The sequence below is a fragment of the Macaca fascicularis genome, chromosome 3 (assembly GCF_037993035.2).
Source record: "Macaca fascicularis isolate 582-1 chromosome 3, T2T-MFA8v1.1".
NCBI classification, from domain to species: domain Eukaryota; kingdom Metazoa; phylum Chordata; class Mammalia; order Primates; family Cercopithecidae; genus Macaca; species Macaca fascicularis.
In genome coordinates, this window is record NC_088377.1 from 59,562,104 (window position 1) to 59,575,830 (window position 13,727).

A 13,727-nucleotide genomic window follows, 5' to 3' on the forward strand; every position below is an offset into this window, starting at 1 on the left:
GAAGAGTGCTTAGAACAGGGCCTGTTCTTGTAAATACCTGAAAAATTTTTGCTAACACTTGGGATGTAACTGAAGAATTATTGTAGTATTTAAACACGTAAATGGACAAGGTGCAAGCTTTTAAAAATCTACTTCAAGGCCAGGGGAGGTGACTCACACCTGTAATCCCAGTACTTTGGGAGGCTGAGGCAGGCGGATCACCTGAGGTCAGGAGTTTGAGACCAGCCTGGCCAACATGGTGAAACCCCATCTCTACTAAAAATACAAAAATTAGCCAGGCATGGTGGTGCACACCTGTAGTCCCAGCTACTTGGGAGGCTGAAGCAAGAGAATCGCTTGAACCCAGGAGGCAGAGGTTGCAATGAGCTGAGAACATGCCACTGCACTGCAGCCTGGGTGAGAGTGAAACTCAGTCTCCGAAAAAAAAAATCTATTTCAAAAGAGATATATTCTAGAAGATAAATTAGATTCACTCAAACATACAGATGTATTTCTGGACGGCAGTTTTTATTTTAACTGAAAACAGACTTCTCGACTTGAAAAGGTACTGATTGGTTTATAAGCACACAGAACTCCCTGCTAATACAAACTCAGAAATGTCCCTTTAGTTTAAAATAACTACAATTGAGATTATGAAGTCAAAATTTTTTATTATAATATTAACAAAATATATTTTTGTTTGATAACATGAGAATGAGCCCTTTTTCTGTTAATGCTAAAGCTGGGCTGCTGTTTTGATACAGGTATTTGTTCAATATATCAATAGCTCTATCTTAGTAGGAAAATATAAACATTTATTATAACATTTCCTTAAGATTTTCTGGGGCCAGACACAGTGGCTCACACCGGTAATCCCAGCACTTTGGGAGGCCAATGCGGACGAATCACTTGACCTTGGGAGTTCGAGACCAGCCTGGGCAACAGGGTGAAACCCTGTCTCTACCAAATATACAAAAAATTAGGCATGGTGGTGTGCACCTGGTCCCAGCTACTTGGAAGGCTGAGGTGGGAGGATCACTTGAGCCCCGGAGGCAGAGGTTGCAGTGAGCTAAAATCACACCCCGGCACTACAGCCTGGGCAACAGAGCCAGACCCCATCTCAAAGATTTTCTGATTCTGAATATTCATTTTTTCTAAAAAGCTGTAACTTCAAGAAATGTCAAATGTAGATCACATCTGAGTCATCATTTAAACTTATTTTTTAAATTTTATACTAATTTCATTATCAAAGAACTTAACATTTTTGGTTCATGATCATCTTCCCAGTACCACAGCCATAATGGATTATTTTAAGGATTGATTTATTTGACTTTTTCAATGCAAGCTGATGGTGTGTGCATTTGGTCACAATGACATTTCAGACTTAGGCCTCTTCTTTTAGCACAGTTCTTTTCCGTGAAGCTTGCCTTGTACCCCATACACAATAACTTGCTCCAGTTGCTGGAACCCAGTACTCTACTTAAATTCCTTCATAGGTCTGGATTTATTCAACCTTGTATTAGAGCTGTTTAATTATCTGCCTTCATGCTAGACTGTGAACTCCTTAAGGGCAAGAGTAGCAATGTGTGTGTATCCCACCATGCTTTGGACCTAGTAGATGTGGAGTAAATGTCTGAAATAATAAACGTATGTGGGACAGGCACAGTGGCTCACGCCTATAATCCCAGCACTTTGGGAGGCCCAGGTGGGCAGATCACCTGAGGTCAGGAGTTCAAGACCAGCCTGGCCAAAATGGCGAAACCCAGTCTCTATTAAAAATATAAAAATTAGCTGGCTGTGGTGGCTCATGCCTGTAATACCAGGACTTTGGGAGGCTGAGGCAGGCAGATCACGAGGTCAAGAGATCGAAACCATCCTGGCCAATATGCTGAAACCCCATCTCTAGTAAAAATACAAAAATTAGCTGGGCACAGTGGCACGTGCCTGTAGTCCCAGCTACTTGGGAGACTGAGGGGCAGGAGAATCGCTTGAACCCAGGAGGCGGAGATTGCAGTGAGCCAGGATCCTGCCACTGCACTCCAGCCTGGCGGTAGAGCAAGACTCCGTCTAAAATAAATAAATAAATAAATAAATTTTAAAAAGCCATGCATGGTGGCACGTGCCTGTAATCGGGAGGCTGAGGCAGGAGAATCTCATGAACCTGGGAGGCAGAGGTTGCAGTGAGCTGAGACCCAGCCACTGCACTCCAGCCTGGGCAACAGAGCAAGACTCCATCTCTAAATAAATAAATAGCCACATGTGGTGGCTCACACCTGTAATCCCAACACTTTGGGAGGCTGAGGCGGGCAGATCACAAGGTCAGGAGTTCGAGACCAGCCTGGTTAACATACTGAAACCCCGTCTCTACTAAAAATACAAAAATTAGCTGGGTGTGGTGGCACATGCTTATAATCCCAGCTACACAGGAGGCTGAGGCAGGATAATCACTTGAACCAGTAGGTGGAGATTGCAGTGAGCCAAGATCGCACCACTGCACTCCAGCCTAGGCAACAGATAGAGACTTCATCTCAAAAAAATAAATACATAAATAAATAAATAGATTTAAAAATAAATAGGCCAGGCACGGTGGCTCACACCTGTAATCCCAACACTTTGGGAAGACAAGGCGGGTGGATCACAAGGTCAGAAGTTCGAGACCAGTCCGACCACCATGGTGAAACCCCGTCTCTACTAAAAATACAAAAATTAGCTGGGCGTGGTGGCGCGTGCCTGTAATCCCAGCTACTCAGGAGGCCGAGGCAGGAGAATCACTTGAACCTGGGAGGCGGAGGTTGCAGTAAACTGAGATCGTGCCACTGCACTCCAGCCTAGGCGACAGAGTGAGACTCCGTCTCAAAAAAAAAAAAAAGTAAATAAAATAAATAAACATGCTATCTCAATGAGGGCCCAAGTCATCAGAAGGAGGATGAGTGATGAAGAATTTGTTCAGTGACCTTTGTTCAAGTCCATCATGAAAGCTGGGATAGAGTTTTTGTCAGGTCAGCCAGAGCTTTCCACTGTTCATACTGTAAACAACCACACACATGAGTTTAACCTGCATGCTACCCTCAAGCCCATGTCGTGAGATGCCCAATGATTCGGGTGGTAATTAGGTTCCTCATTACCAATTTTGTTTATGACCCTTACATCACTGGCATTCGAGGTATTGACCATTTGAAAATGCTTTTCTGCTGAACGAGGGAACTGGTTGTGGACACATAGTTTGCCATTAACGAGTTTAAAGAGCTAGGATGATGAAGGCCATTGACTTTTATGCTGATTTTCATCTCTGCATGTATTTACCCAAGACGATACCTTCAACATTAATATTCCAGGCCGGGTACTGTGGCTCACACCTTTAATTCCAGCACTTTTGGAGGCTGAGGTGGGTGGATCACCTGAGGTCAGGAGTTCAAGACCAGCCTGGCCAACATGGTGAAACCCCGTCTCTACTAAAAATACAAAACTTAGCTGGGCGTGGTGGCGCATGTCTGTAGTCCCAGCTACTCAGGAGGTTGAGGCAGGAGAATTGCTTGAGCCCAGGAGGCGAAGGTTGCAGTGAGCCAAGATCGCACCACTGCATTACAGCCTGGGTGACAGAGTGACACTCCGTCTCAAAACAATAACAAAATAAACAGCTAGGATGATGAAGGCCATTGACTTTTATGCTGATTTTCATCTCTGCATGTATTTACCCAAGACGATACCTTCAAAATTAATATTCCAAATACAATTTTATAGTATCAACAGTTCTGACCTTAAAAAAGTATAATCCTGAGCCAAATCTTTATCAGCTTGGATATTCCAGCTTCTACCCAAGAACTATGTCACAACACTCTGAGCATACATGGTTGAATTGCCCAGGGCCTCTTCCAAATACTCCAGGAAATTCATCAGTTTCACCAACTTCCTAATTGAGTCTGCAGATTCTTGGTTTTCCCCTGGAAGAGAATGAATATAAACGGGATGTGGAGCCAGGCGTGGTGGCTCACGCCTCCAATACCAGCATTTTGGGAGGAGGAGGGAGGCGGCTCACTTGAGATCAGGAGTTCGAGACCAGCCTGACCAACATGGAAAAACCCCACCTCTACTAAATATACAAAAATTGGCCAGGTGTGTCAGCGCATGCCTGTAATCCCAGCTACTCAATTGGCAGAGGCAGGAGAATCGCTGGAACCCAAGAGGCAGAGATTGCAGTGAGCTAGGATCGTGCCACTGTACTCCAGCCTGGGCGACAGAGCGAGACTCCTCTCAAAAATAATAAAAATTAATAATGAAAGAGGAAGGCAGAACTGGTTCAGAGAGATCCAAATGGAAGGGGCAGGTAAGATTCCAAGCGTGAGAGGTACTCCACCCACCATTGCTGGTGGTGGATAGGAGAGAATCCAGCTGTGAGCCCAAGAATGCAGGCAGCCTCCTCTGGATGCTGGGAAAACCCCTCAGATGACAACCAGCAAGAATATGGGGGCCTAAAAGGAACTAAATTCTGTCTCAAAAACCGGGATGTGTAGGAAAATAGGTATCCTCTTGGAGCCTGCAGGCTCACCACAACCTCTACCTCCTGGGTTCAAGCGATTCTCCCACCTCAGCCTTCTGAGTAGCTGGAACCACAGGCACACACCACCACACCTGGCTAATTTTTTGTAATTTTTTTTTTTTTTTTTTTTTTGAGACGGAGTTTTGCTCTTGTTGCCCAGGCTGGAGTGCAATGGCGCGATCGTGGCTCACTGCAACCTCCACCTCCCGGGTTCAAGCAATTCTCCTGTCTCAGCCTCCCGAGTAGCTGGGTTAAAAGGCATGTACCACCCACGCCTGGCTAATTTTGTATTTTTAGTAGAGATGGGGTTTCTCCATGTTGGCCAAGCTGGTCTCGAACTCCCGACCTCAGGTGATCTGCCCGCTGCAGCCTCCCAAAATGCTGGGATTACAGGTGTGAGCCACCGTGCCCGGCCAATTTTTTTGTAATTTTAATAGAGACAGGGTTTCGTCATGTTGCCCAGTAAACTATAGTTTATGGATATTTCAATACGATGAGAAAGGAATGAGGAATTTTGCTAAATGACATCTGTATACTTGGCTATATGTCTCACAAAGTTAGACTCCTAGAATGATGTAGAGAAAATTATATTTTGGCTGGCGCAGTGGCTCATACCTATAGTCCTAGCACTTTGGGAGGCCAAGGCAGGTGAATCACCTGAGCTCAGGAGTTTGAGACTAGCCTGGCCAACATGGTAAAAACCCATATCTACTAAAAATACAAAAATTATACAACCAGGCGAGGTGGCTCACGCCTGTAATCCTAGCACTTTGGGAGGCCGAGGTGGGCAGATCACGAGGTCAGGGAGATCGAGACCATCCTGGCCAACACGCTGAAATCCCGTCTCTATTAAAAATACAAAAAATTAGCTGGGCGTGGTGGCGGGCGCCTGTAGTCCCAGCTACTCGCAAGACTAAGGTAGGCGAATCGCTTGACAGGGAGGCAGAGGTTACAATGAGCTGAGATCACCCAACTGCACTCCAGCCTGGGTGACAGAGCGAGACACTGACTCAAAAAAAAAAGCCAGGCCTGGTGGCGGCCACCTGTAATCCCAGCTGCTCAGGATGCTGAGGCTGGAGAATCTCTTGAACCCAGGAGGCAGAGGTTGCAGTGAGCCAAGATCCTGCCACTACACTCCAGCCTGGGCGACAAGAGCAAACTCTGTCTCAAAAAAAAAAAAAAAAATATATATATATATATATACACACACACACACACACACACACACACACACACACACACATATTTTACTGGTTTACTGGTTTACGCCTGTAATCCCAACATTTTGGGAGGCCAAGGCGGCCGGATTGCGATGTTAGGAGATGGAGACCATCCTAGCTAACGCGGTGAAACCTCATCTCTACTAAAAATACAAAAAATTAGCCAGGCACAGTGGCACGTGCCTGTAGTCCCAGCTACTTAGGAGGCTGAGGCAAGAGAATCGCTTGAACCCGGGAGGCAGAGGTTGCAGTGAGCTGAGATCGAGCCACTGCACTCCAGCTTGAGCCTGGGCGACAGAACGAGACTCCGTCTCAAAAACAAACAAACAAAAAGAATTAACTGCCTGTAGTCCCAGCTACTAGATAGGCTGAGGTAGGAGGATTGCTTGAGCCTGAGAGGTCGAGGATGCAGTGAGCCATGATCAGGCCACTGCACTCAGCCTAGGCAACACAGTGAGACCCTGTCTCAAAAAAAGTTTAAAGATATTATGGCTCAGCTGGGCACGGTGGCTCATGCCTGTAATCCCAGCACTTTGGGATGCCAAAGCTGGTTGATTACTTAAAGTCAGGAGTTCAATATCAGCCTGGGCAACATGATAAATCCCTGTCTCTACTAAAAATGCAAAAAATAAAAATAAATAAAATAAATAAAAATTATCTGGGCGTGGTGGCACGCACCTGTAATCCCAGCTACTCAGGAGGCTGAGGCAGGAGAATCTCTTGAGCCCGGGAGACGGAGGATACAGTGAGCTGAGATTGTGCCATTGCACTCCAGCCTAGGTGACAGAGTATAAGACTCTGTCTCAAAAAAAAAAAAAAAAAAAAAAAAATCACGTCTAGAGAAAATATGTGCAACAGGTAAGACAGGTAAAATGCCAATAAGTTAGGACCAACCAAGAAAAAGGTCTAATATTCACTCCTGAGCACGGGGAAAATTGATACACTAATTTAAAAATAAATGCAAAATAGGATATTCAACTTCTCTCAGAGAAATGCTAAATGATGAGAAATCATTTTCTACCCATCATATTGAAGAAAAGGTGAAAGATTAATTGTGATATTGGCGAGGATATGAGGGAACAGGCATTTTCATGCATTTACTGATGGAAGTATAACTGGCTCCAACCTTTCAGGAAAGTAATTTGGTGGTATCTTCTTTTTTTATTTTTTTCTTTTTCTTTTTTTTTTTTTTTTTTTTGTGATGGAGTCTCCCTTTGTCGCCCAGGCTGGAGTACAGTGGCATGATCTTGGCTCACTGCAAACTCTGCCTCCTGGGTTCAAGCGATTCTCCTGCCTCAGCCTCCCCAAGTAGCTGGGATTACAGGTGTGTGCTACCACACCCAGATAATTTTTTTCACCATGTTGGCCAGGCTGGTCTCAAACTCTGTTTTTTGTTTGTTTGTTTGTTTTGTTTTGTTTTTTAAATGAAGTCTAGCTCTGTCACCCAGGCTGGAGTGCAGTGGCATGATCTCAGCTCACTGCAACCTCCACCTCCCGGGTTCAAGCAATTCTCGTGCCTTAGCCTCCCCAGTAGCTGGGATTACAGGCACCCGCCAGCATGCCCAGCTAATTTTAGTATTTTTAGTAGAGACAGGGTTTCATTGTGTTGACCAGGTTGGTCTCGATCTCCTGACCTCATGATCTGCCTGCCTCGGCCTCCCAAAGTGCTGGGATTACAAGCATGAGCCATCATGCCTGGCCAGGTCTCAAACTCTTGACCTCGGGAGATCCACCTGTCTCGGCCTCCCCAAGTGCTGGGATTACGCACCTGGTCTGGTGGTATCTTAAAATTTTTAAATATGCGCACTTTTTTTTTTTTTTTTTTTTTTTTGAGGAGGAGGGTCTTGCTCTGTCACCCAGGCTAGAGTGCAGTAGCAAGATCACTGCTCACTGTAGCCTCAACCTCCTGGGCTCAAGTGATCCTCCCGCCTCAGCCTCCTGAGTACCTGGGACTGCAGGTAGGTACCACCATACCTGGATAATTTTTTTAAATTTTTCATAGATACAGAGCCTTGCTATGTTGCTCAGGCTGGTCTCGAACTCCTGGCCTCAAGCAATCCTACCACCCCGACCTCCCAAAGCACTGAGATTATAGGCATGAACCACTGCACCTGGCCATGTGCATCATTTGATACAGCAATTGATTGCTCTTTAGGCGTCTATCTGCCAGAAATAAAATTACCTAAATTCTAAGGATATGTGTACAATGTTATTTTCTGCTTGTATTAGTGAAAACTGAAAATGACCACCAATAGCAAATACAGGCTGAGTATCACTTATTCCAAATGCTTGGGAAAGAAGTATTTGAATTTCAGGTATTTTTTCAGATTTTGGCGTATTTGCATGCCTAATTCAAAAATTCAAAAATCAAAATGCTCAGGGACCATTTCCTTTGGGCATTATGTTTCTAATTTGGGGGTTTTTCGGATTAGGGATGCTCAACCTGTAGTTAACCAAATTGTAACATCTTACTGTGCTTTTTTTTTTTTTTTTTTTTTTTTTTTTGAGATGGAGTCTAGCCCTGTTGCCCAGGTTGGAGTACAGTGGTGCAATCTCAGCTCACTGCAACCTCCAACTCCAGGATTCAAGCGATTTTACTGCCTTGGCCTTCTGAGTAGCAGGGACTACAGGCGTGCACCACCATGCCCGGCTAATTTTTGTATTTTTAATAAAGACAGGGTTTCTCTATTTTGGCCAGGTTGGTTTTGAACTCCTGACCTCAGGTGATCCGCCCATCTCAGCCTCCCAAAAGTGCTGGGATTACAGGCGTGGGCAACTGCACCCAGCCTATTATGGAATATTAAGTATAGTTTTACAAATGAGACGTCTTCCTGTATGTCCTATAGCGACGTCCATGGTAGTAAGTGGAGGAGGGGTAGAGGTGGAAGAGGGAATAAAACTATGGAGGAATGTATTATGGTGTGATCCCATTTCTGTAACTTTTTTGGAGGAAAAACCCTGAATATGCGTGTACAGGTTTATATATGGTTGAAAGAGCATAGAAAAAATCTGTGGAAAAATACACACATAACCTACACAAGCGCATTACAACCAGCATGATTCGTTTTGAAATAAAGTTTTCAGCCAGTCACGGTGACTCACGCCTGCAATCTCAGCACTTTGGGAGGCAGAGGTAGGCGGATCACCTGAGGTCAGGAGTTTGAGACCAGCCTGGCCAACGTGGTGAAACCCCATCTCTACTGATAATACAAAAATTAGGCCGGGCACAGTGGCTCACTCTTATGATTCCATCATTCTGGGATGCCAAGGCTGGTGGATCGCTTGAGGTGATCCACTAAAATACAAAAAATTAGCTGGATGTGGTGGTGGGCACCTGTAATCCCAGGTACTCAGGAGGCTGAGGCAGGATAATGACCTGAACCCAGGAGGTGGAGGTTGCAGTGAGCCAAGATTGCGCCATTGCACTCCAGCCTGGGTGACAAGAAGGAAACAGCGAAATCTGTCTCCAAAAAAAAAAAAATAATAATAATATAAAAATCAGCTGGGCATGGTGGTGGGCACCTGTAATCCCAGATACTCAGGAGGCTGAGGCAGGAGAATCGCTTCAGCCTGAAAGGCAGAGGTTGCAGTGAGTCGAGATCGCACCACTGCACTCCAATCTGGGTGACAAGTGAGACTCTGTCTCCAAATAAATAAATAAATAAAGTTTTCAAAAGCATATGCAAATACTAATGTAATAAGCTTTCTGGAAAATGTAAAGTGAAATTGCATTTTCTCATTTCAGCTTCACTTTCAAAGACCTTTTCTGCCCTGCCCTTTAGAAATTGTGAGAGGCTTCCCTGGGTCTTGGAAGTTGAGATCTTGAACTTTTTCCCTAGCATGACCAGTGCTGTTGCCAAAATGCCAGGGGTTTGGTGTAGGTCCTGCTGTTTGCTGCACAGAAAGCCAATCAGTAGTGCCAGGGTTTAAAAGCTTTAATTGGGTGCTCCAGCCAAGGAGATGGGAGATCAGTTTCAAATTCGTCTCCCTGACCAATTAAAATTAGGGGTTTACATAGGAAGGAAGAAATATAACTACATGCAGGAAAACAGGAATTAGGGAGGGGTAAGGAAGAGGAGTTGGTCAACAGGCAGCAGTGGTCCCTTAGGCCATTATGACGGAGGAGGGGTCTGGCATCTCATTGTCCAAATGCAGTTATCTGGTAAGTTGCAGTTCCTTGATACCATCTGGGAGCCCTGATGGTTGATTTCCTGAGAAAGGAACTCAGATAAGACAAATGTCACTTTCTCAAATTTCAAGACTGGAAAGGTCAATTTGTTTTTGTTTTTGCTTTTGCTTTTGTTTTATCTTGTTTTGTTTTGTTTTGAGACAGGGTCTCACTATGTTGCCCAGGCTGAAGTGCAGTGACTATTCACAGGCATGATGCCACTACTCATCAGCACAGAAGTTTTGACCTGCTCAGTCTCCAACCTGAACTGGTCCCCCACTCCCAGGAAGTTGATGCTAAACTTAGTGCAGACACCTGATTGGCAGAGCGCACTACAGCCCAGAACTCCTGGGCTCAAGTGATCCTCCCGCCTCAGCCTCCGAAGTAGCTGGGAATACAGGCACACTCTACCACACCAGGCTAGAAGGGTCAATTTCTCTGTTTATTCAAAAGAAACCACACACATCTGCTCTAGGAACAATTGAGTCAGTTTCAGTACCTACCTCAACAGGTGACATAGGCTCTGTTGTGAGAAGGGAAAGCCCAGGAAAAAATTGCAGATTACTTGTTTCAAGCTGTCTTATACTTATCTCAGGCACTAGGAGGCATTTGCCTTTAACAGCTATTTAGGAGAGTTTGCAAGGAAGTGATGAGATTTAAAAGGAAAGGCAGAAGAGATGGAGAGTGGATGGAAAACACCCAATAAAGAGAGGCTGGCTGGGCGCGCTGGCTCATGCCTATAATCCCAGCACTTTGGGAGGCTGAGGCAGGCAGATCACCCAAGATCAGGAGTTTGAGGCCAGCCTGGCCAAAGTGGTGAAATCCCTTCTCTACTAAAAATACAAAAACTTAGCTGAAAGTGGTGGTGGGTACCTGTAATTCCGGCTACTCGGGAGGCTGAGGCAGGAGAATCATGCGAATCTGGGAGGCACAGGTTGCAGTGAGCTGAGATCGCACCACTGCACTCCAGCCTGAGCGACAGAGTGAGATTCTGTCGAGAGAGAGAGAGAGAGAGAGTGAAAGAGAGAGAGAGAGAATAGGAGTGTTTTGAGCAGAGCAGTTACTTCTTGCTGCAGTTCCCTTTCCCCAGAACAGTCAAAATGTGCTGGCCCTTACTTTTCTTCACGTCCGTCTCCTCCTAGGCTGGGATCCAGCAGCCCAAGGACTTGGTGCTACTAAAATAACTGCCCCATTTTTTTTTGTCCTTGAATTTCATGGCATGGATCGCAGATTTCAGCTTTGAATCTTTGAATGTTTTGAATGTTTCAGCTTTCAAATGTTTTGCTTTTCTCCAAATAGTCTAGGCTATAGTGAACCATAGAAGGGCAAATGAGCAAGCCATCATCCCCAAACATTTCTAAATCAATCCATTTTCCATCATGACTCAGTACATGTGTACATCTGTAACGGAGTGCAGTGGTGCAATCATAGCTGTCTGCAGCCTAGAACTCTTAGGTTCAATCCCTCCTCCTGCCTCAGCCCCAGAGTTACTAGAACTACAGGCTTGTGCCACCACGCCTGGCTATTTTAATTTTTTGTAGGGACAGGATCTTGCTATGTTGCCCAAACTTAATCTTCTATTTTGTTTGTTTGTTTGTTTGTTTGTTTGAGACACAGTCTCACTCTGTTGCGCAGGCTGGAATGCAGTGAGGTGATCTCTCCTCACTGCAATCTCCGCCTCCCAGGTTCACGTCATTCTCCTGCCTCAGCCTCCAGAGTAGCTGGGACTACAGGTGCCACCACCACGCCCGGCTAATATTTTTGTATTTTTAGTAGAGACGGGGTTTCACTGTGTAAGCCAGGACAGTCTCGATTTCCTGACCTCATGATCTGCCCGCCTCGGCCTCCCAAAGTGCTGGAATTACAGGCATGAGCCACCACGCCCGGCCACGCTCAGCTAATTTTTTTTGTATTTTTAGTAGAGACCGGGTTTCATCATATTGGCCACGCTGGTCTCAAACCCGTGAACCCAGGTGATCCACTCACCTCAGCCTCCCAAAGTGCTAGGATTACAGGTGTGAGCTATGGCGCACGGCCTTAATCTACTTTTTTGTAGTAATAATTAGATGCTTAATTCTCTTTTTTTTTTTTTTTTTTTTTTTGAGACAGAGTCTCGCTCTGTCGCCCAGGCTGGAGTGCAGTGGCCGGATCTCAGCTCACTGCAAGCTCCGCCTCCCGGGTTCACGCCATTCTCCTGCCTCAGCCTCCCGAGTAGCTGGGACTACAGGTGCCCGCCACCTCGCCCGGCTAGTTTTTTTGTAGATGCTTAATTCTCTAAGTAAAAATTAAGTCCGGCCGGGCACAGTGGCTCACGCCTGTAATCCCAGCACTTTGGGAGGCCGAGGTGGGTGGATCACGAGGTCAGGAGATCGAGACCATCCTGGCTAACACGGTGAAACCCCATCCCTACTAAAAATAGAAAAAATTAGCCAGGCATGGTGGCGGGGCCTGCAGTCCCAGCTACTGGGGAGGCTGAGGCAGGAGAATGGCGTGAACCTGGGAGGCGGAGCTTGCAATGAGCTGAGATCGGGCCACTGCACTCCAGCCTCCAATTCCAAGGTTTGCAAGGCATACTAAGTATACCCAAACATCTTCAGAGAAACTATTCTGGGTAATTTCTTTACCATATTTTGCCCAAACACAGTAATGAATATAGCTGAATATTCCCTGCATGTTTTGCTAATTTCCTACTTTACATCAGTATACAGAACATGGCAACTGTGTGTCTCAAGTGGTTTTCAGACATCATCTTATTTACCCTAACTGTCTGCAAAGTAGACCTGGTATTATGCATCTTTCACAGATGGAGAATTTGAAGTTAAATAAGGGCCCAGGTGCACAATTACATTTCAGGGCCCAGAATTTAGATACAAATGTTGGCCTTAAGACAGTGCTGCTTTATTTTTAGAACACTAATTCAGTAAATAAAACAGTAGACATGGGCTTATGATTCATTCACCTTATTTGTAAAAAGAAGAACTTAATAACCTCAGCTTCTTTGTCAAGTGGTTTAGTAAGTCACATAAAGAGAAAAGGAAAGTGCTGAGCGCAGTGGCTCATGCTTGTAATCCCAACACTTGGGAGGCGGAGGCAGGCATATTACTTGAGGTCAGGAGTTCAAGACCAGCCTGGCCAACATGGTGAAACACCGTCTCTACTAAAAATACAAACATTAGCCGGGTGTGGTGGCGGGCGCCTGTAATCCCAGCTACTCCGGAGGCTGAGGCAGGAGAATCACTTGAACCTGAGAGGTGGATATTGCAGTGAGCCAAGATTGTGCGACTGCACTCCAGTCTCGGTAACAGAACAAGAATCGGTCTCAATTTTAAAAATTAATTTAAAAAAAAAAGGAAAGGAAGCAGGGAAAAATTAAATGAGACTGTAAAGGTTACTTAAAAATAGCCCAAACATTTTAACAAAAGAAGTTTTGAGGCCAGGTGTAGGTGGCTCAGGCCTGTAATCCCAGCACTTTGGGAGGTCAAGGCGGGCAGATCACCTGAGGTTGGGAATTTGAGACCAGCCTTACCAACATGGAGAAACGCCGTCTCTACTAAAAATACAATATTAGCTGGGCATGGTGGCGCACGCCTGTAATTCCAGCTACTCGGGAGGCTGAGGCAGGAGAATTGCTTCAACCCGAGAGGCAGAGGTTGCAGTGAGCTGAGATCACACCATTGCACTCCAGCCTGGGCCACAAGAGTGAAACTCCATCTCAAAAAAAAAAAAGCTTTGAAAGCAGGGGAGGGAGAGAAATATTTCATTACCATTTATTGCAGAGAAGCTCTCCACCAGGCTGCCACATGTGGTTGCACAGGCTGAGCAC

The 13,727-nt window shown here is 45.4% G+C and overlaps 1 long non-coding RNA gene across 1 annotated transcript; it reads right to left on the reverse strand.

Annotated features, from left to right (window-relative positions):
- Positions 1–9,653: 9,653 nt before the first annotated feature.
- On the reverse strand, positions 9,654–10,899 carry LOC141409842 (uncharacterized). Its single transcript, XR_012432334.1, has 2 exons — positions 10,778–10,899; positions 9,654–9,947 (listed from the first exon to the last, which is right to left on the reverse strand). It is a non-coding gene; the product is annotated as an uncharacterized lncRNA (long non-coding RNA).
- Positions 10,900–13,727: the final 2,828 nt, after the last annotated feature.